The 23,996-nt window shown below is 37.2% G+C and overlaps 3 long non-coding RNA genes across 3 annotated transcripts in view; 1 reads left to right on the forward strand and 2 right to left on the reverse strand.

Annotated features, from left to right (window-relative positions):
- Positions 1 to 1,504, forward strand: part of LOC115927136 — a 29,317-nt gene extending 27,813 nt beyond the window's left edge. Inside the window, exon 4 of the long non-coding RNA XR_004065441.1 lies at positions 1,436 to 1,504. This is a non-coding gene — a long non-coding RNA (uncharacterized LOC115927136). The remainder of the gene's footprint in view (positions 1 to 1,435) is intronic.
- A 6,909-nt stretch (positions 1,505 to 8,413) lies between these two features.
- On the reverse strand, positions 8,414 to 11,500 carry LOC105441634. The gene is made up of 3 exons (XR_004065732.1): positions 11,383 to 11,500; positions 8,978 to 9,093; positions 8,414 to 8,700 (listed from the first exon to the last, which is right to left on the reverse strand). It is a non-coding gene; the product is annotated as an uncharacterized LOC105441634 (long non-coding RNA).
- A 10,527-nt stretch (positions 11,501 to 22,027) lies between these two features.
- Positions 22,028 to 23,640, reverse strand: LOC115927137. The gene is made up of 2 exons (XR_004065442.1): positions 23,491 to 23,640; positions 22,028 to 23,099 (listed from the first exon to the last, which is right to left on the reverse strand). It is a non-coding gene; the product is annotated as an uncharacterized LOC115927137 (long non-coding RNA).
- Between the last annotated feature and the right edge of the window lie 356 nt (positions 23,641 to 23,996).

Genomic DNA, 23,996 nt, shown 5'->3' on the forward strand with positions numbered 1-23,996 from the left:
AAAAATCTTCCTTTGTATTAGTAAACTAAAAATACGCTGACCCCCAGTTTGTGAAACGTGTATCTGATTTTTACGATAGTAATACATGTATGTACAGTGCCATGAGCGTCAGAGCCTGGCGGATACCGGCGCTATATAAATATCCATATTATTATTATTATTATTATTATTATTATTATTATTATTATTATTGTTTAGTGGTTATGTTGTAACACAAAATGAATTCTTAATCTTAATCCTGGATCCATAGCTAAACGTAATATTAACCCTAAAGCTAATCTAAAACCCTATCACAACTTGAGCAATAACCATATATCTTGATGAAATAAAGCTTGTGTTAAGCATTGGCAGACCCAAAGTCAGGTTATCCTAAATTCCTTTCTACATACTGCTATTGTACAAAGTTGATATTTAAGTACATCCCATTGCAAGTTCTAAAATTTCTGTAAAAACCTTACCCTGCTGCAAGATGATAGTGTGTGAAGTAAAATGGCTCATAGTGGAGCATGAATTATTACCTGCAATTCTCAAGCAATACACCCTTGCCACCTGCAATCCATCTCACTGTCATAATATATTCTTTAAACAACATTAACTGAAGTTCAAAATTTTGATTAGTGATTAAAAAAGGCTACAAAGAATTGTATTCTTTTTCACACTCGTATAATAGAGGGGGAGGGGGGGGGGGCAGCCTAGTAGTACAAGATCAAATTATCTTATATGATTATATCCAGCTAGTGTGATAAAGAAAAATATGTTTGTGTACTAAAAGTGAAACAAAAACAAATCACTGGAAACTTTTGGTTGTTAATAACTCAAAAGTTACACTCAAATTAAAACGAGGTTTTCAAAGCTTAAAGTTTAAGGATGTAAATTCTATGCCATTTCTATGAATGCTAATTGCTATTCTTAAAGCCCCACTTTCCTACTTGCTCTCTCTATATAGAAAACTTCCCCAATCGGTGTCTGTTGGTCCCCCATGATCCTCTCTTTCTTATGTTAGTTGAGAGCTGAGTTGATGAGATAGCCACCTGTCAGTGACCTGGCTGGGTGGTCTAATCCCTTCTGGCCCAGTAGTATTGACGGTCTTTAAAACAATGGTCGGAATGTTTGATTAGATCTTTTACTCAGACATGTAGTATATTAGTAATAAAATACATGTTTGGCAATATGGTATTTCATTTCAGACCATAATGAGAAGTAATATTTTAATCTGGGATCTCTCGTTGGCACGGAAAATAAGGAATGTACTCCTGTTGAGCAAACAGTGAATTTATATAAAACTAATAGCCCTTTGAAGATTACTAGAAGAAGAAAAACAACAAGAAAGAAGAAAAAGAAATATACTTGTGATGTCAGCTTTAGATCTTAAAGTGCTTGTAACAATATTGATTTTTTCTTTTCTTCTTTCAATTAACATTTTATTCATGAACAGCTGGCTTATTGGAATTGGTTACAAAGATACAAGTGGACTTGTCTGTAGTAGTTGCTGAAGAGGAGCAGTCCAAAACAACGTGGGAACTTCTTCCAAGTTCATCTCAAATCACAAGGCTTTTCAGGAATCAAGATGTAACAATGGAGGTTGAGAAGGAGTTTGCGACCCTCCTGATTTGGACTACTCGCTCTTTACATTCTCAAACAATGGATTGTAGCACTTCTGCACAAAACTCAACAAGTCATGATTGAGGAAAACGCGACAAATACTCAGTTGAGCATTGATTTATGTGACTGGTATTAGGGTAGGTTTCAGCTTGGTATATAAACTATGTCCCAAAAGAATCTCATTGGTCCTTATGGTTCCACGCCACAAGCTGCTCCCTCCCCTGTTTCGGTATACCGAACCCAGACTATCAAGGGATCAAATGAATGAAAATCCACACTTGATTACAAATGAATTGATCTTTTGAATATTGTCATCATTTCAGGGTGGTTTTGGTTACGGGTTAGTGTGAGTTTTATGTGCGTAAAATTGAGGGTACTTCGTGCGGAGATCGGTGAATGGATATTTCATGTACAATGCAAGAGAGGTGTCTATCTTCATTGGAATTCAGGATGTGAGTTCCAATGAAGATGGCTTGTTTATAAGGAGAGAAGCAAGATAGATTGATGTAAACTTAATGACATCAGGGAATGTTTGCCTGTATTGTTTGTATGACACGGATATTGAATAACATGAAGTTTAGTGGAAAGAATGGCATAATATATTTGATTTGTACACCATCCTATTGATTTTTTTTTAAATAGCATTATATGATAACAAGTGGCATATACAATAAGATCATTTACCGCAGCTCAAGGAATACCGTAGATATCACTTACCGCAGTTGCTGCTATTTGTGCCCACATGCATATTAATATCAAACAGTTGAAGCTAAAACTAATATAATCTAATTAACAGGGTTTTTTTCTCCAATTATCATAACAAGAGAGAAAAACATACTTTTATAATAACTTCCATTATTTCTTTATTTGATCCACGAGACCGAGTAGTCCAGCCCTTGTGAATCTGTATGTTCTCCAGATTTCATTGCCAGGGCCTATCGGGGGGGGGGGGGGGGGCGGATCTAGCTTTTTGCTAAGGGGGGGGGGGTTGTCCCTATGACGATGCAGAGCATCGCCCACGAGCCGCATAGCGGCGAGGCGATTAACGCATTTATAAGATGGATTTTTTTTATTTGTTTTCTCTCTCTCTCTCGCTGTCTCACTGCATTATAAATTTTTCATTTTCACGACATCAACATCTCTCACCATTAAACAGTTCTCTCATTTCCTTTCTTTTCTCTTTTGCTCTCTCTCTCTCTCTCTCTCAACTCTCACGTTCTGTTTCCAGATTTGTTCCACATATGATTCTATTTATCAACCATATATGCACACTAAAAAGAAAATATATGAAGGGAATACTGTATATAAGATAATAAACATGTTTAATTTATTCATTTTATTACAACAAACTAATATGTTTACAGATTATAACATTGATGGTCAAATATTAAGCACAAATGACCTCATCTGCTACTTCCATTTGTAGATTACTTTTTTCTTTAAAAATTCAACAAAGCATACTTAGGCTAAATCTGAGCACTATTTTTTTCTCCAGGGAATGTATTGTATCATGACCTGCACCCTTATTATAAAACACATTATAAAAACATGCTGATTTCTTAAAAAAAAAAAAAAAAAACCTATGACTCAATGATTGCAATTTTTTCCAGAGAAACAATAATACTGTACAATAGTATATAACATCCATTAGTGTGATGGTTACTCCGTGGTCCACACACGCACCAAAGTATATCAGACCTTTTATTAACAGTTGCTTGTTTTATACAATATATAAATCATACTCATAGGCCCATTCCCAAATGTTATAATTATTATCAATCAACAGAAATTGATAAAAGATGACCCCTCCCCAAAACTCTTATATTCCAAAAGTTTGATCTTGGCTGACAGGTGGTAACTTGAGTACTTGACTACACCTTATTTGCCCTATAGACACATACTTAAAATGGATGCCTTGGCAAAGCCTCAGTTTCATAAATGATTGCTTGACTTAGACTGCCGATGAACATATTTCTTGTGTATTTATCTACACCATTAACTTTTCTCCACATCGTGCTGTCAGATTGAGATGGTTTGGTGTGATATACTTAATGTTTTACATCATGTTTTTAATGAACTCCTACCTTGCTTAGTTATGCAGACATTGGGCTCTTTTTTAAAACTTGCGATAGCAGTGGAAAGGATGTGCATAAAAGAAGAGGCGGGATATCCATACTACTATCATGTACTACTACAACATGGGTAAAATTGCATCATTGTATTATACCTTGGTTCCTGGTTATCTCTCCTTGGTAGTTTGAAAACTATGTTTCAGTACCGGTAATCATTGTAATAGTGTTTCTGTTTCATGGTGTCACTGGTGTGGTTGTGCGTATGATGGCCAAATTTTCTATTTTCCTGCTTCGCCTGTCCACAATCACTAAACAATTTGAGCTGAAATACAGGGCCTAATATACAAGGTGATTAAAAAATTAAACATACTGCTTGCAAGGTGAAGTTACACGTACTGCTTGAAGAGAATTGTGAATGATATTTATCTATTGGGAGTTTGACCAAATCCAGGTTAAAAAATGTCAGCTTCGGAGGGGGCACATTACCCCTCAACCCCCCCCCCCCCCCGTGCGCGCTTTTGACTGATGTGTCCCCCCAGGAGTGGCGGAGCGTCTTCCAAAGTGGGGGGGGGGGCACAAACAAAATAGGCACTTTCTGGAAAAAAAGGGAATCTCAAAGCGAAAATATCCATTTTTTAGACAATGGTATATACCCCTTCATTGTGATTACATTATCAGGGACGATTTCAACATTTGTTTCTCTTTATACACCATACAAGATATTGCTTAAGTATCAGTTTGGTGTGATGGTATGAAAATTGATTTGCGAGTGAGGAAAATTTTAAGTTTTGTGAGGTCGCACTACAAAAAATTGCATCTTATTAAGAGGGAAAAACCCAATCCTGATGGGGTTATAAGTACATTCTCACAATGGAAGACTGAAAAGACCTTTAATAAGTAACGTAATTATATCATCTATAAATGCGAGCGAGCTTTGGGGAAGTTACTCTTAGTCGCTTTAAATTAGGGGCGCGTTTAATGATGAGAGGAAAAGGGGACACTAAAGGGATAAGGGGAAAAGGAGCATGTGTCATGTAAAAAGGGTAATTATCAGAGGTGAAAATGGGGCACTTCTTAGACCTACAGAAAGAGGCACTCACCAGGAATGAAAAAAAGGCACTTATGAGAATGGGAATTCTCACGTGATTGGGAAGGTTCCATGACACATGCTCCGCCGACGATTGCTCCGCCGACATTTACTCCGCAAAACGCGACAATTGCACCGCGACATTTGCTCCGCGACATTTGCTCCGACGTCAAATGCTCCGCCGACAGGTGCTCCGCCGACAGTTGCTCCGCCGACAATTGCTCCGCCGACAGATGCTCCGCCGACAATTGCTCCTTCGACAATTGCTCCTTCGACAATTGCTCCGCCGTCAATTGCTCCGCAAAACGCGACAATTGCTCCGCCGACATTTGCTCCGCCGACATTTGCTCCGCCTGAAGCGACACTTGCTCCGCCGACATTTGCTCCGCCGACATTTGCTCCGCCGACATTTGCTCCGCCGTCAATTGCTCCGACGACATTTGCTCCGCCGACAATTGCTCCGCCGACAATTGCTCCGCCTGAAGCAACAATTGCTCCGGTGACATTTGCTCCGCCGACAATTGCTCCGACGACATTTGCTCCGCATGAAGCGACACTTGCTCCGGTGACATTTGCTCCGACGACATTTGCTCCGCCCAAAAAGTGTCCCATTAAATACAAATGCTACTAGTACTACGACAAATGCTTCACCGACAATATTTTTTTTTTCACGGTTTGTTTTTGTTTGTTTCTTTTTTCTTCATTTTCTGAATGCATTTCATGAAATTATGTAAATGAAATGAAATGAATGAATGTTGATAATGTGGGAGGAAAAAGCAGTTGCCTAAAAGTCATTTTGAATATACTGAAATAACTTTCCATCTATCACTGTACGTCCCACATAATGTACACTAAACACTCATTACATGTCATGGGAAGTTTTTTTTTTTTTTTTTAAGTAGAGCAGCAAGCCACATTCCCCAATACGCGCATACCTCCTAGTTAATTTCAAACAGCTCATCAATATGTAAGACCTGAAATTACCTCAATGAAAGAAGACTAATAACATGAGAGGAAAGAAAAGAGCAAAAAAGACAACCGTTTTTTGCTATTCCCCATAATGTTTGATTTAAAAAAATAAAAAATAAAATTATAGCTCCTTACGCAAGTTCTCCGGCGAAAGATAATTACTCCGCTCAAAATCTGTTTCATGCATTACTCATTAGCTGATCCAAAGCTCAAGGCTATCTCTCTCTCTCTCTCTCTCTTTCTCTCTCTCCCATGCTCCTCCTTTTCCTGTTTACACCGTTTTCTTGTCTTCTTTGCTCTTTTCTTTCCTCTCATGCTATTAGTCTTCTTTCATTTCCATCACTTCTTCTCTGCTCCCCCTCTCGAGTTCTATTTCTCTCGTGAAATTGAAACGTAAAGTAATACAATCATGTAGTACATTCTTGTTTAGAATAATATCCAGTCCATTTTCTAAAGGTTTCTTTCCTTTAGTTAAGTGTATGTAGCTTTAATATATATATGTTAGTGTGCAAAACACTCCGTTTCATTCGAGTACTTTGTTTTCACTAAATAATTTAAGGGACTCACGAAGCAACCGGAAGAAGAGCAATTGGCTTATCATGAAGAACTAACATCAAACTGCAACAAAATGATTTGTATAAATGTGAATAAGCAGAAAGGCTGCCATCTCATTTTCCCGTCTGAATGGGTTCTCTTCCTTACGTATATAAGTGCCCTTATTTTCTAAACTTTTTTTTTTTAATATTTGTGTGTTTATTAAATTTTCAATCATATAAAAATTACATATTTACAAGTCATTGGTAATAATTAGACAAACAAAAAAAACAATATGTATAAGAACAACTAACAATAATGAAAGGACAAGAAAGTTATAAAAAAAAAACATTGTAGTAAAAAAAAATACACTGTACACATATAAATCATAGTTTGAACTCCAGTGCATAAAGGGGAGTGAGGGGGCACAGGAATAAAAGTTAAATCAACATGAGTATCATAAGTCAAATCGCCATTTCTTAAAATGCGAAACGAGCTTGTTCCTTTTTTTTTCGCTGAGAAATATTCAATATCTTTTTGTTTCTTTATAAAACTCTTAAATAGATCAACACTTGGTAAATCCCCCTTACTTATTTTCTAAACTTCCATGATGACCTATTACATTGTATAATGCTTTACCTAGTAAGATGCATTGATCGAGGTAATTTCAGGTATTACATATTGATGAGCTACTTGAAATTAACTAGGAGGTATGCGCGTATTGGGGAATCTGGCTTGCTGCTCTACTTTTTTTTTAAAAACTTCCCACGACATGTAATGAGTGTTTAGTATACATTATATGGGACGTACAGTGATAGATGGAAAGTTATTTCAGTATATTCGAAATGACTTTTAGGTAACTCCTTTTTCCTCCCACTTCATCAACATTCATTCATTTCATTTCATCTACATTATTTCAAGAAATGCATTCAGAAAATGAAGAAGAAAAAAAAGAAACGAAAAAAATAGGTGTAAAGAAAATATTGTCGGCGAAGCATTTGTCGTAGTACTAGTAGCATTTGTAGTTTATGGGACACTTTTTGGGCGGAGCAAATGTCGTAGGAGCAAATGTCGGCGGAGCAATTGTCGCTTCAGGCGGAGCAATTGTCGGCGGAGCAATTGTCGGCGGAGCAAATATCGGTGGAGCAAATGTCGGCGGAGCAAATGTCGGCGGAGCAATTGTCGCTTCAGGCGGAGCAATTGTCGGCGGAGCAAATGTCGGCGGAGCAATTGTCGATTCAGGCGGAGCAATTGTCGCGGAGCAATTGTCGGCGGAGCAAATGTCCGCGGAGCATTTGTCGCGTTTTGCGGAGCAATTGACGGCGGAGCAATTGTCGAAGGAGCAATTGTCGAAGAAGCAATTGTCGGCGGAGCATCTGTCGGCGGAGCAATTGTCGGCGGAGCAACTGTCGGCGGAGCAACTGTCGGCGGAGCAACTGTCGGCGGAGCAATTGACGTCGGAGCAAATGTCGCGGAGCAAATGTCGCGGAGCAATTGTCGCGTTTTGCGGAGTAAATGTCGGCGGAGCAATCGTCGGCGGAGCATGTGTCGGGTTACCGATTGGGAATACTTGATAACCCTATAGTCTAAGTTTCATTGACTAAAAACTTAAACTTTGAAAATTATATCAAAAATTCAAAAACTTAACCTTAGGTTAAGTTTTTGATGTTGACGCCGTCGCCGCTGCCGTCACCGGAAAAGCAGCGCCTATGTCTCACTTTTTGCTCGTAGGCGAGACAAAAAGGGGGGTGCAGATCAGATTTTAATAGGGGCATTTATTGGTGGTGAAAGGGGCTATTATGAGAACGGGGAAGTGGCTCTTATTAAAAAGAAAAAGAGGCACATGTTAAAGTAAACAAGGCACTTATGAGAGATGAAAAGGGGTAATTATGAGAAGGGTAATGGGTACTTATGATCAGAAAAAAGAGCATTTATTAGGAAGGAAAAGGGGGCGTGTCAAATAAAAGTGGCAGTTATTAGAGACAAAATGGGACACTCATCAGAGATGAAAAGTGCACTAACCAGGAGATGGAGGGGGCACTTATCAAAAGTGAAAAAGGGCACTTACTAGAGATTAAAAAGGGCAGTTATGAGAATGGAAAATGAACACATATTGCATAGAATAATGGGAACTTGTCGAAGGATAAGGGGCACTTATCAGAGGTGAAATGGGCAAGGGGCAATTTTACAAATTAATAGGGGAACTTGTCAAAGTAATATGGCACTTTACCTATGTGAAAAGGCCATAAAAGGGGCATACTGGGGGTACTTGAAAAAGTGGGGGGGGGGGCACTGACTCCTCCCGCCTGGCTAACAAGATATCTCCGCCACTGGTTATGAAGTTTATAATACCAAGGTTTTGATACCCAGTCGCAGCTCCAGCAGTTCATTGAAGAGGCTAAGTAGAACTTCATAGTCCATACCGTACATGTATGTCTGTTGAATGAAAAGAGAAGAGAATGAAAGTAAAACATTGATACCTACATCATACATGTATCTCTGTTGTAACATAAAAATGTCTTGCATGTACATTGTAGGCCTAGGCCTCAATTTTTTTCATGTGGAATCATACATAGCCATCCCATTAATACATACTTCTCAAATCATCCCTTCGCATCCCCTCCAGCTTGGCCTTGACCTCACTCATTTCAAAATGTTGTTTTACTTGAAAAAAATAAACAGATCAAGTTAGATCAAAAGTAAATATGTTTACCTTCTCTTGTGGTGGTCTGTTTTCTCCAGGACATTCTTGTTTCAAGCACATACTCCAAGAAAGCAAGCATTTGGTACTGCATGCATTAACTGCGACAAGTGCCTCTGTACATTTTCCTGTAAAAGAGAGGGGGGATTTAATTCTTAGAATAAAATGAAATGAGCATGATCATTTAAACATTGATGAGCATTTGCAGAATTAACTGTTCTATTTTAATTTGGATTTTCTCTTTACCAAAAAAGCCCTCCTTCATTATCTAACATTGAAAGTTATATTCAATTTCTTGATCCAGATCTAGTTGATCTACAGTCTCTAGATGATCTAGATGCATGTCTCGTAACTGTTCATTCTATCAAATTGAAAAAAAACGCAAAAAAAGTATGGACCTAGATCTATATATGACAGAGAAAACTTAATAATGTGTTCACAGCAAACAAAAATTCAAAGATAGAGCCTAGAGCAGAGGCAAATTAGGCTCAGCCAACAAAGAGTTTAAGAAACACACAGGCACCACTATACGTATCCCTGTATACAATGTAGTCTAGACTGAATATTTTTGTGGGGGATCGTGTTTTAATTTGTTAGATAGCTACAGGACTATGTACGACTACGAGTATCATATTCACAGACAGGCGCGGTTGAGCGGGCCTTGCCCCCCCCCCCCCCCCCCCCCCCCCCCCCCCCCCCCATCCGCAAAAAAAAAAAAAAAAAAGAGAGAGAGAGAGAGAGAGAGAGAAGGAAAAGAAGGGAAAAAGGAGAGAAAGGGAAAGAAAGAAGAGGAAGAAGAAAAGAAAATGGGGAAAAGGAGATCGGGGGGCCGAAAGGGCCTTGCCTCCCAGCTGTAACCTCTCCCCCTCCCCCCATCAAAAAATAAAAGAGAAGGAAGGAAAGGGAAAGAAAAAAGTAAAGAGGGGATAAAGAGAAGGAAAAAAGAGGAAGAAGAAAAGAAGGGGGAAATCAGTTGCAATTTTCCCGCCAACAAGTTGTAGTTCGGGGGGGGGGGGCCCTTGCCTCCTCCACCCTCCCCCCCCCCCCCCCCAAAAAAAAAAAAAAAAAAAAAAAAGGAGAAGGAAGGGAAAGGGATAGAGGAGAGCTAAAAGGGAACAAAAAAGAGGAAGAAGACAAGAAAAGGGTGATAAGAAGGGGAGAACAGTTGCGATTAATCCCGCCAACAATGTGTGGATCGGGGAGGGGGGGGGGCAAAAGGCCCTTGCCTCCCCCTAGCAAACCTAAAACAGAGAGTAGGAAGGGAAAGGAAAGGGAAATAGGAGAGAAAGGGATAGAAAAAAAGAGAAAGAAGAAAGGTAGGGGAGATCAGTTACGTGTAGATTGGGGGGGGGGGAGGGGAATTGGCGTACTGATGGGGAAGGGGACTTGGGGGGGGGGGGAGGGGGTTGACAGATGCCCCCCCCCCAATATAATTCAAACATGGTTTATTTCTAATTCGATACCGGTGATTACCGGTGATTTACAAATGTTGCTGAAATGACATAATTTTCCGAGATTTTTCCTCAATGTTTAATAAATTATACTTTTTAATGCGTTTGTGGGAAAATGGCAAATTCATAAAGAAAGAAAGAATAGTGACGCCAATTAGTGTCCTGCCAGTGTCACAAATAAGGTATGCTAATATGCTCATCTGACCGCAATTAAATGCCTATACCCCTGACCTTCTGGGGGTTCCACCCCTTGACCCCGGCACGTTCTTTGCCCTTAGACACCACGCCAATTTCACAACGCTCTACTTGATCGTAAATACCTCCCCCCCCCCCCCCCCCCCTCACCCACTTAGAGAAACGTTTAGCGGAACCTGCATGTAAGAGTGGGGTGGTGCAGATTTTTTTTTTCAAATTTGGGCCCCCTAAGAAATCCTGGATCCACGCCTGTTCACAGGTAGTCCAATTATTTACTGGTCTGTAGGCCTAGGCCTCAAATTTTCTAGTCTCGTAGATCGTCTAACTATCTCGGTATCTGGTCTAAATTTTGGCGCTTGTTCACAACTCATGTCAACTGTGACCATGCTTTTTAGTGTTAGCTATTAACTTTCTTCTGACTCAACTATGAAAGTAGTTTTTCAACAGTTGGACCTAAAAGTAACAAAAAGCTTGGATCATTGATGTGATCTGCCTATAGACCCTATACTCGTATCTAATTTTCAGAGAGGGTCTCGCCCGAAAGTTTGGGCCAAGGATCAAGGAGTGACGATGGAAATCGAGCTGAATTATTTCTCACGACGATAAATAACGAATCAAAAGTTCGAGTGTAGATTACTCCTAAATTCATCAGATATAACCATTTTAAACCACTTCATAATGTACAAACAAATCAGCAGATTCATACCTACAGCAGATATGTTTATAAATATGATTCAATTTACGAGATTTGAAGGTTACAGCTGTACTCACTATCAAACTTTCAAAGAAAACTTCGAGCTCTCACTATGTGTGGGTGACGTCATACATTAAATATGCATGCAGCGAAAGTCTTGTCTTCAGATCAGGCAATCGTACATAAAAACTTCCATCACAGATACAAAAATTTCTTATTAAAATAATGAGGATGATTACAGTTATCAATCATTATAACCAAATCTGCATACAAATAAGAAGGAGAATGGTGATACAGAGACTTATTTACCGCACGTAGGATTTCTGATAAGAATGCACAAAGAACACAAAATGGAAAGGTGCCTGGAATAGAGGATAATAATATCAGTCAAGCTCATGAATATTCATATTATGGGCGTTACCAACCATTGACATTTGCATACACAATCGTTATTTAATATATAATGGAAATGCGCTTTTCATTATATATTATATAATGGAAATGCGCTGTTCATTATATATTATATAATGGAAATGTGCTTTTCATTATATATTATATAATGGAATGTGCTTTTCATTATATATTATATAATGGAAATACGCTTTTCATTATATATTATATAATGGAAATGTGCGTTTCATTATATATTATATAATGGAAATACGCTTTTCATTATATATTTTATAATGGATATGGGTTTTTATTATATATTATATAATGGAAATGTGCTTTTCATTATATATTATATAATTGAAATACGCATTTTATTATATATAAATAATGAAAGTGTGAATTGTAATTATTTATAAATAATGGCAATTATATATAAATAATAAAACGTTCTTTGTCATTATTTATAAGTAATAAAAATGTGTTAAGAATTATATACAAATAAAAATGTATATTTTCTTTCATTATGTGTAAATAATGGTTATTATTTGTTAAATAATGATTATATAACAAATAATTTGTCTATATAATTGTTAACTTAACTTCAATGCAAAGTAAATGAATTCGAATGACAATTTGGCCGGGAAATCCTATACTAATTTGGAATTCCCTTAAAAATGGGAGCTTAAACATGTCTTTAAGTGGGAAAATAAAGAGCTATAGAGGCAATAAGCAATAGTCTTGATTTTCCGACCATTGTACCGCATGGTCGTACGTTTTATGCTGCGCAAAGATTCAATCAGTTTAATGTTGGCCATTACAAGAAGTAGGTTATTGATGCAGACAAATCGTGTACAGCTCATTTTATGTATGTTATTACCAAAGAAGAAAAAAAAACAATCTCTCACTCAATACTGACAACAGTGTCTGACAGTGAAGTCTAGCAAGTAAACTAGTTTCCTTGCACAATTTGAAAAGTAATGGTAATACAAAGTTTTGGGAAATTTCGAAAATTGGGTGAATATTGATTCTTTACAATTTTGATATATTTGGATGCCCCTGTGGATGTATTATAAGCACTAGAAAATTTAGCCCTTAAAACACTTTTGCTCTCGAGAAAAATTGAATACCGGTGCTCCTGGTAAATTTTGATAAATTTCAAATAGCGCCTATGGTCGTATAATGGTAGCGACGATTATGAAAATCTCAGAATATGTAGTTGTGATATATAATTTCCAAACGGGAATAGCTAATCGTTCGATTTTAGTCAAGAAACATTGTTTTATAGCTTAATTGATATCTTGACCTTGAGAGGGAGCTATACAACATAAAGAGTTTATTATTTACAATTTCATAACTTAAGACTCGATTTCAACCTCGAAAACGATCATTGAATATTGTAGGATCGCATCTGCTTCCAATATGTTCATTCGAACCAAATTCATTACCTTTAAGGCACTGCTAACGTTTAAATTTCACAGATAGGACATACATGACATATTCATAATTCCTGCGAAGTTCCACAGAATTTGAGGTTGGCTGCAAAAGGGACATAGTATCTTTAAAGGATGATAAATATCAGATAAATTTAAAAGTATATAAAGTGTATAAATGCAAGAAAAAATAAAATATGATGAAATGCACATGGAAAAAACAATCTTCAAAGAAAAAGAATGAGCTATAAGAAGTGTGTAATAAACGAGAAATGTATATCGACCATCAATTTAAGTGCACGAAGTGCTAATTTGAATGCTATAAATGAATTCGAATGCTAAAAGTACACCTTCGCGATGTCAGATATCGTGTTGCGCTAAAGCGGATTACCAAAATTAATAGCGAAAGAAGCACATTATTCATTAATTTGAATGAAACAGACATAGATTCTAACGAAAACTTCATAGATTTGAAAACTAGAAAAGGAATATAAACCCAAGATATATCTGACAGCACTAAGACCGTCGAATTTGAACGCAAGACAAATTAATTTGAATGACATACTCGCGAATTTGGCCGGAAAATCCTAAATTATGAGTTTTGCTAGTAAATCTAAGTTGATTATTGGAATGTCTCTGCTATTATGTATGAAGTACTCGCAGTGAGCTTCCTTTTAAGAATTGATTATTAGTCGTTGTTTTTATGAAAAGAATAACCAAACATTTGTTATATTCACCCTGCCATTCGAAGATTTCTTTAACAAGCTTGTTGAGCACCGTGTAGACTGACTCTGCGTTCTAAGCGCTGCATTAGAAATATAACAGAAACAATTCGTTCCATTATTATGTTATAGATTTATATTCCATGACTGAATAATCCAATATAATTAACAATAACAACAAAAAAAACATCAACATCAGTTATAACAACAATGACGATAACAATGATGGCTATGATAATAATAACAAGGAAAATGAAAATAATATAAATAATAATAATGATAATGATAATAGTATAATAATAATTACAATTATTATTATAATACAACTTAATAACATTGGAAATGATTAAAATAATCTTCATGACTACTATTACTAATCATATTACTAATATCGTCACAATTACCGTCATCACCATCAACAAAAATATCATGATTAATAGTATAAATAATCAAAACAATCTATTTATCTGAGTACTATCATGAGGCAGTCTGTCTTTTAATATGTCAAATTATTACGTGCAAGACGGTGGCGATAGTAAAGACGATAAAGTGAAAGCTATTATGAATATGACAGTACTTTATTGTCAACAAATTGATAATTGTATCAGTATTTGAAATAATATACAAGTATTACATTTCTAATTAATTGACTGTGGCATTTTAAGATAAGCCCACACGAAAGAAAAACGTTGTGATACTTTATTGATGCAAATATGGTGATCATAGTAATAACGCTTAATATAACAATTCATTACTGCCACTAAGTTCAGCTTCATGGAACATACAGTTTGGAAACAAAATGGCATTTAGACTGTACTTGCCAAACGTTTTGTTTTCATTGTAGTATATCTAGGCTGTTATTCGAAATATTTACGTTCAAAGTCGTGTTATCTACTTTTATATACTATTTTTTTAGCATTAAAACTATATAACAAGTGATATCTTTTATTGTAATTTAGTATGTATACCTAATATATTCCAGATAATGATTACACATAACTAGTTTACTGCGATATGTACGTCATTATGTGGAGGATATTTTCACTCACATTTACATATTAAAAGTCATGTGTGTAGGATATGTATATTTACTAAAGTTTCCAAAATAAAAAGACGGTTATCGTCAGCTATATATATAATTAAGTTAAGAAGGGAGCTGCCATTTCGTATGGAATACAGGGACCCCGTACGAAGTCATGACGTATAGTTACGCTGTACACGCTCTAGCTCTACAGCTGACACGCATGCACTCTGCAACTATTGCCTGGATTACATTTGGCCTGCGATTAGTCTACGTAGCCCGTATCCTGCCCGTATCCCCTTTCCGTGCCGCCTCCGTGCGTGGACAGGAGGTGGCCGTGAGATATTCGTACGGTATCATGGGCTCCGCGTCCATTGCCGTTTTGTTTCGCGAGAAGTTAAACAAATTTGAAAAATCGTAGACATGTCCTAGGTGACATTGACAAATCCCCGCACGGGAATCGCGCGGGCGCCTTGCGCTGATCGTGTGGCAAACGCAAGATTTTTGCTCAAAAACGGCAGGGCGGCTGCACGATCACCTCGCCTTCTCCGCAAAACCTCTGCAAGGAAGCCGTGCGGGCTCCGTACGATTTCTGTTCGTGGCCGGCCTGCAGAAACTGCACGGCTACTGCACTGAAATTGCACGATTTACGTACAATCTCCAACCAGCCTCTGTACAGATTTGCCCCGGACTGCCCCCAAGGGCCAATACAGGAAATGGCACGCTGCTCGTAAATAATGTAAACACGAACATCGTAGCACGTAGCCTCCTTCGATGCCCCCCGAATCGCACGAAAAATCGTAGAATAATTTATTGTACGGCTCCAGGGGTAAATGTAATCCAGGCATATGGCGCGCCCGCACCTTGCGTGCACAGCACATATACAACAGTACATGCTCTGCATTTTGAGATCTGGCGTTCTAACATTTTAAACAAGTAAAGATGCCGTAATGTCACACTTCCAGTTATACGAATATTGCGGTAAAAGGCGTACACAAGCCATTTTACCCTTTCCCAAACCTGTAAAACACCACGATCTTTTTCAGAAGTGTGTAGCAGCCGTTTAAATAGAAAAGTTTTTAAAAACTTCTTAATATCTATAGCCGATTGGGTGCAGAGAGAGGGGGGTTTTATTAAATTATTAGAGAGAAGACGATTCATTGTACCGTTCTAGACACTTTACCTAGTTTGATTTCAGTTTGGACCCTTTGATGTTTTATTAAATTATTAGAGAAAGAACACGAATCGTTGAACGTACTGTTCTCGACTCTTAATCCTTGTCTGAATTCTGTTCCCCACCCCATCTCGCGCGGAGCGTGGAAGCTTTGACGTTTCAATAAATTATTAGAGAAAGGAGGCTATTCGTTTTAACGTTCTCGACTCTTAATCCTTGTCTGAATTCTAAAAATGTTTCTTTTCTACATACGTCCTCTTACTTTTTCTCTTTTTTTTCTCTCTCTCTCTCTTTTGGCCGGCATTTTTTAGTTTTTTAATTTAATTTATTTTTATTTATCTATTTATTTATTTTTTTATTTATTTATTTTATATATTTTTATTTTTTATTTTATTTATTTTTTATTTTTTTAATTATTCCCACTCTGAGTCAAATGAAGAAGTCAACAAATTTGTGTTTTGTAAGTGTGATTGACCATGGTCTTTATTGAGAGTTGATTACCATAATTAACTCGTTTCAATCAAACTGGTCAGCAAAGGAATTATAGTGAAAACATAACAAACAACAATGAATGCAAATCATTACTTCGAGCATTATAATATGTCGAGAGCGATCTGTAAGGAACCAATAGGGGGCCCGGTCGGGCGACAAAGTAATATCTCTTGACTAGCCGTAACAATTCTTCCATTCGCCTGGCCATGCGAACGGGCTTCCCCCATCTCTTGCTGGCTTTTTGCACAGACAAAAGGCATGGGTGAGCGAAGATGACTTCCAGCCGGACACCCTGAGCGTTACACACGGCATAAGCCAGGCAATCTCAGCTTCAACGGACAGGAACCCGCTCACCCCCCCTATACCCCAACCAAAAACGTGGTGAGCACAAACGACTTCCCTGGGCAATACTAATTGTATTCCCAGCTTACGGACAAGTCAGGCTCGTAAAATTGTATAAATACGGCAATAAAACAATCCTCTAATAACATCAAATTTTGTCTCCCCTTCCTAACAGACCGCTTGCTCTAGATTTACATTACCACAACAATATATTTCTTGTATAAGCGATTATAGGCGTCCAAATTCGCAAGAATGCCGCGAAATGGACGAATCAAATACAGATGAAGTAAATAACATGATGTTCTCCCAAAAAGTCTTTTGGGAGAACATGAAGGCAGGAGTTTGATGACAATTTCTACTACACCCTAATGCGGGTGAAAACCAGTCTCTCGAAAAACAGACTCTTTTGGTCAGAAAGGCGATTAATAGAAAACAAAGGTAATAAAGTACGCCAATTGTATTTTCTGACCGTATGAAAATTTCGAGTTCTGGAAAATAAGATCGGGGAAAAGCCCCGCAAGGCCCGTTTTATGTTATCTGAACGCGACCAGGCGTAGCCCTTGCGAGAGTAGATTGTCATCAAACTATGCCACTAAACACTGTAAAGATAATTGTCCGAAATTTGCCCCATCGGGCTTTGAATTGAATAAATCAAAATATAACATGCCATCGAGAAAAAGCGCTCGAAGTAGCTTTTGACGCCCCTAACAAGCGGAAAAATATATGTCAACGAAAATCCTGTTATACAAGTGAAAATGAATCAAAAAATGACTGAGAAACAGAATTATTGCTATTGCAACCCTGAACTGGTAGCGAATCGAATAAGATAAACAAACGCATAAAAAAGCGGTATCACAGGTTCGACCGTACATTTATAGTGCCAGCCGGCCCAATAATGGCGGCCGGGGCGGTAAGAAGGTAAACAAAAATTGTTCACAAACCAAAATTGTACAAAATTCGCCCCATCGGGCTTCGAATCGAATAAATAAAGACATTTACTTGCAATTGAGAAAAAGTGCTCGAAGTAGCTTTTGAACGCCTCTAAAAAGCGGGACTATTATATGTCAACTAAAATCATGTTATACAAGTAATGATGGATCAACAACAAAACAAAATTGGACTGAGGTACCCTGATGCAACCCTAAACTGGGAGCGAAACAGGTAAAATAAGCAAACACATGAAAGCTGTATCACAGCTGCGACTGTACATTTAATTATCATCAATTTTATCCATTAGCTTAATGTCATGCCAGCCAGCCCAATTTAATGGCGGCCAGGGGCGGGAAGGTGGTAAAAAGTTTGTTCACGAATCTGACCATCTCTCATGAAGACCATAGAAAGAATGAAGCGAGCCGAGAGCACGCGGAGTATGGCGCGAACCTTTCTGGTTTTATTGCTGACGCCAATAAAGTCTTTCACGACCCCCCTCCCTTGACCACGCGGCGTGGGAATAACCTGTTTTAGCTACTTTCGAAAAGTTCGCTAAAATGTATTATTATTATTATTTTTTTTTTTTTTTTATTATTTATTTATTTATTTATTTTTTTTTTTTGGGGGGGGGGGGGGGGGCACAGCCGCTATCACCACAGCCTTGGTTACGTTCCTGCAAACATATCGAAAACGTCAGAAAGACAGTTTGGGAGCCTGTTCAGAAATACTCATTAAAGAGGCACCCTATTCTCATCATGATAGTTAAGCATTAACATTACTTATGTACCATTATTCTAACTTGGTGCCAACAAATTTGACCGTAGCAGTTGAGTTTAGCTCCCATATCCCCCTAAACATAACTAGAAGTCGGGTCAATTTCAGCCTATCTAGCCAATGCATGCAACTTTTTCAGTAGACAGTGATATGACTCGACATTACAAATCATGCATAAAATGAGAACAAATATTACGTACACCTGGGGGGTGTTTCACTAAAGCCCTAAAATCGATCTAAAATCGATTTGATCGATTTTAAGGGCCTAAAATTGATTTCGATTTTAGCAGCAGTTTCATTAAATAAATAAAATCGATTTTGGCCTTAAAATCGATTTTAAGTTAGAGTGTGATCCATATCAATTTTAAATCAATTTTATCCTTATTCATTGCATTATTGATATGCTATGTTCAGCATTCATTGGTTTTAAAGGCGCAAAAATGAATAAATAAACACCAACTTATAACAATAACTCACCAGCATACAAACACACCATTCTTGAATCACATCATTGCTCTTTAACATCATGTAATTATTATCACCATGCACTAGCACAATCTCATTTTTTTTCTCTCTCTCTCTCTCTTTTGGCCGGCATTTTTTAGTTTTTTAATTTAATTTATTTTTATTTATCTATTTATTTATTTTTGTATTTATTTATTTTATATATTTTTATTTTTTATTTTATTTATTTTTTATTTTTTTAATTATTCCCACTCTGAGTCAAATGAAGAAGTCAACAAATTTGTATTTTGTAAGTGTGATTGACCATGGTCTTTATTGAGAGTTGATTACCATAATTAACTCGTTTCAATCAAACTGGTCAGCAAAGGAATTATAGTGAAAACATAACAAACAACAATGAATGCAAATCATTACTTCGAGCATTATAATATGTCGAGAGCGATCTGTAAGGAACCAATAGGGGGCCCGGTCGGGCGACAAAGTAATATCTCTTGACTAGCCGTAACAATTCTTCCATTCGCCTGGCCATGCGAACGGGCTTCCCCCATCTCTTGCTGGCTTTTTGCACAGACAAAAGGCATGGGTGAGCGAAGATGACTTCCAGCCGGACACCCTGAGCGTTACACACGGCATAAGCCAGGCAATCTCAGCTTCAACGGACAGGAACCCGCTCACCCCCCCCTATACCCCAACCAAAAACGTGGTGAGCACAAACGACTTCCCTGGGCAATACTAATTGTATTCCCAGCTTACGGACAAGTCAGGCTCGTAAAATTGTATAAATACGGCAATAAAACAATCCTCTAATAACATCAAATTTTGTCTCCCCTTCCTAACAGACCGCTTGCTCTAGATTTACATTACCACAACAATATATTTCTTGTATAAGCGATTATAGGCGTCCAAATTCGCAAGAATGCCGCGAAATGGACGAATCAAATACAGATGAAGTAAATAACATGATGTTCTCCCAAAAAGTCTTTTGGGAGAACATGAAGGCAGGAGTTTGATGACAATTTCTACTACACCCTAATGCGGGTGAAAACCAGTCTCTCGAAAAACAGACTCTTTTGGTCAGAAAGGCGATTAATAGAAAACAAAGGTAATAAAGTACGCCAATTGTATTTTCTGACCGTATGAAAATTTCGAGTTCTGGAAAATAAGATCGGGGAAAAGCCCCGCAAGGCCCGTTTTATGTTATCTGAACGCGACCAGGCGTAGCCCTTGCGAGAGTAGATTGTCATCAAACTATGCCACTAAACACTGTAAAGATAATTGTCCGAAATTTGCCCCATCGGGCTTTGAATTGAATAAATCAAAATATAACATGCCATCGAGAAAAAGCGCTCGAAGTAGCTTTTGACGCCCCTAACAAGCGGAAAAATATATGTCAACGAAAATCCTGTTATACAAGTGAAAATGAATCAAAAAATGACTGAGGAACAGAATTATTGCTATTGCAACCCTGAACTGGTAGCGAATCGAATAAGATAAACAAACGCATAAAAAAGCGGTATCACAGGTTCGACCGTACATTTATAGTGCCAGCCGGCCCAATAATGGCGGCCGGGGCGGTAAGAAGGTAAACAAAAATTGTTCACAAACCAAAATTGTACAAAATTCGCCCCATCGGGCTTCGAATCGAATAAATAAAGACATTTACTTGCAATTGAGAAAAAGTGCTCGAAGTAGCTTTTGAACGCCTCTAAAAAGCGGGACTATTATATGTCAACTAAAATCATGTTATACAAGTAATGATGGATCAACAACAAAACAAAATTGGACTGAGGTACCCTGATGCAACCCTAAACTGGGAGCGAAACAGGTAAAATAAGCAAACACATGAAAGCTGTATTACAGCTGCGACTGTACATTTAATTATCATCAATTTTATCCATTAGCTTAATGGCATGCCAGCCAGCCCAATTTAATGGCGGCCAGGGGCGGGAAGGTGGTAAAAAGTTTGTTCACGAATCTGACCATCTCTCATGAAGACCATAGAAAGAATGAAGCGAGCCGAGAGCACGCGGAGTATGGCGCGAACCTTTCTAATTTTATTGCTGACGCCAATAAAGTCTTTCACGACCCCCCTCCCTTGACCACGCGGCGTGGGAATAACCTGTTTTAGCTACTTTCGAAAAGTTCGCTAAAATGTATTATTATTATTATTATTTTTTTTTTTTTTATTTTTTTTTTGGGGGGGGGGGGGGCACAGCCGCTATCACCACAGCCTTGGTTACGTTCCTGCAAACATATCGAAAACGTCAGAAAGACAGTTTGGGAGCCTGTTCAGAAAAACTCATTAAAGAGCCACCCTATTCTCATCATGATAGTTAAGCATTAACATTACTTATGTACCATTATTCTAACTTGGTGCCAACAAATTTGACCGTAGCAGTTGAGTTTAGCTCCCATATCCCCCTAAACATAACTAGAAGTCGGGTCAATTTCAGCCTATCTAGCCAATGCATGCAACTTTTTCAGTAGACAGTGATATGACTCGACATTACAAATCATGCATAAAATGAGAACAAATATTACGTACACCTGGGGGGTGTTTCACTAAAGCCCTAAAATCGATCTAAAATCGATTTGATCGATTTTAAGGGCCTAAAATTGATTTCGATTTTAGCAGCAGTTTCATTAAATAAATAAAATCGATTTTGGCCTTAAAATCGATTTTAAGTTAGAGTGTGATCCATATCAATTTTAAATCAATTTTATCCTTATTCATTGCATTATTGATATGCTATGTTCAGCATTCATTGGTTTTAAAGGCGCAAAAATGAATAAATAAACACCAACTTATAACAATAACTCACCAGCATACAAACACACCATTCTTGAATCACATCATTGCTCTTTAACATCATGTAATTATTATCACCATGCACTAGCGTACAATCTCATCTATTCATCCCCCCCCCCTTTTATCTTCTTAAAAGACAAAAAATACATACAAAATAAAATTAACACAGATTTTAAAGTATAATCAATATGTTTATGCTTTAATGAATGAAATCTACATTTTGTAAATGATGAGCATAGCAAACACATTCAAGGGATACAATTACAATATTTTAAATGACACAAATAAAAGTGCTCCTATGAAAGTATCAGCCAGTTGTTAAAACTACTGCAGCTGATATCTGCCACTCTCTATTCGAGTTACCTTTATGGAGATTAAAAGAGTAATACTTGTCACAAATATTTCTGTTACTCATACGGTTGTTAATCTAAGGATCATATACATCGTCATGTAAGGTCACGCAGTCGGTGAGAATGTGGTTTCTTGATGCAATAGTTTGTCTATATGAAATTAATCATCAATTCCTTTCTATCAGCTTTGACAAAAAATTATAAGGACAACATAAGTAAGAGTTAATATATTTCCTGCAGGAAAAATCTGTTTTCACTCAATCACAATGTTCTGTTGTTTATTTTGTATTTGTTGTTGTGCAATTGCTACAATAGCACTTTAAGCACCAACAGGTAATTATCGATACATAGTCATGCAAGAAGTGCCTCTAGGAAGAGTTCCAAATAGGTCATCAAACTGCTGCTCAGATGAATTGCTAATTAAGAAATTCCAATTTGATATTTTAAGATTTATTGCCATGAACAAAATTATCTATGTAATGTGAGTTTGGTAACAATAACCTCCATGACAGAATAATAGCTTTTATTTCTTCTCTTTTCTTCTGCAAGATTCTGAAATTCTGTTTAAAATATAGGAAATCTTGGAAGTATCATTAAAACGTTTACTTCCTTTAAAATATTTTATGTTAACATTTTATCAAACCCAAAACCTCAAACTCGATGGCAAAATTTTAGTACCTTGACCAGAGCATTTTTAATAGCTTATAGGAATTAATTTGTAAATCTTATTTTACAAGTAGTGTTGGTTGTAAAAAGTGACCAGTCCATGATACCAAGATCTGTATCCCATTGTGGTTCCTCTTGCTTAAAGCTGGAAAAGGGAGCTTCTATTTGTAGGCTGGCTGATGTTTCATAAGAAGCATAACGTGGCAGGTAATTCAGGCTCTGCAGTCTAGAATAGGAATTGAAAGTTATGTAATAAATGAATCAATTACTAAATACTAGTACAACTTTTAACCCTTTGCTTACGGGAACCTGGTGGTCCCTGTGTTAAGCCTATGGGACCTTTTTTTTTAATCCAAAGTCAACAGGTTAAATCAATCTTCATTTTTTTGTATTTATGATTATTTCAAATACTTTAATTGCTAAATAAATAAAGTAGGAGAATAAAAAATAGTTACAGAAGATAAATGATTAATTGTTTGCTTTGGATAAAAAAAAAGAATATCCTTTCATTACCATTTGTGTATTTTTTATCTAACAGAATGGGTAAGATGGGTATTAGACTTCTTACAAGGATTATGAAAAATGATAGATCAATTTTGGTAATTGATACTGCTTACCTTTTCAATTTGAAGAGATGGACAATAAATGTTCATTTGTCATGAACTAGCAGTACATGCAGATGCCATAGCTCTTTATTTTGCAACCTAGGATTTAAAACAGAGATACATATATTTGTTATGAAGAGAGCACATCTATTTTTCAGAAAAGTTATTGTCACTGTATCAAATGTGTTCAATAGAACATAAGTACATTTTTATCAGTAAATACAACAGTAATTTACATGTGTTCGGTCCAAGACATTGTTACCAACCAAATTGTAAGTTGTTAGACTTTTGGAAGATTGACTATGGAGTCTAATCTTGATCTCGGATACCCTGCTCTTGAACCAAAGAGGTATAAAACAAACAGAGCAGCTTTCATCATAAATATATTCTCATTACAGTTTGTTCAATCACCTCTTTATTCATTAATTGCTGCCCTATTATTTGTACAATATTAATCAGGCTGGCTGATGAAGTAATTTATCTATGATTTAGACATGTCATAGTTGACTTCCCCCTCA

The sequence above is a fragment of the Strongylocentrotus purpuratus genome, unplaced genomic scaffold, assembly GCF_000002235.5.
Source record: "Strongylocentrotus purpuratus isolate Spur 01 unplaced genomic scaffold, Spur_5.0 spur5_scaffold_20, whole genome shotgun sequence".
NCBI classification, from domain to species: Eukaryota; Metazoa; Echinodermata; class Echinoidea; order Camarodonta; family Strongylocentrotidae; genus Strongylocentrotus; species Strongylocentrotus purpuratus.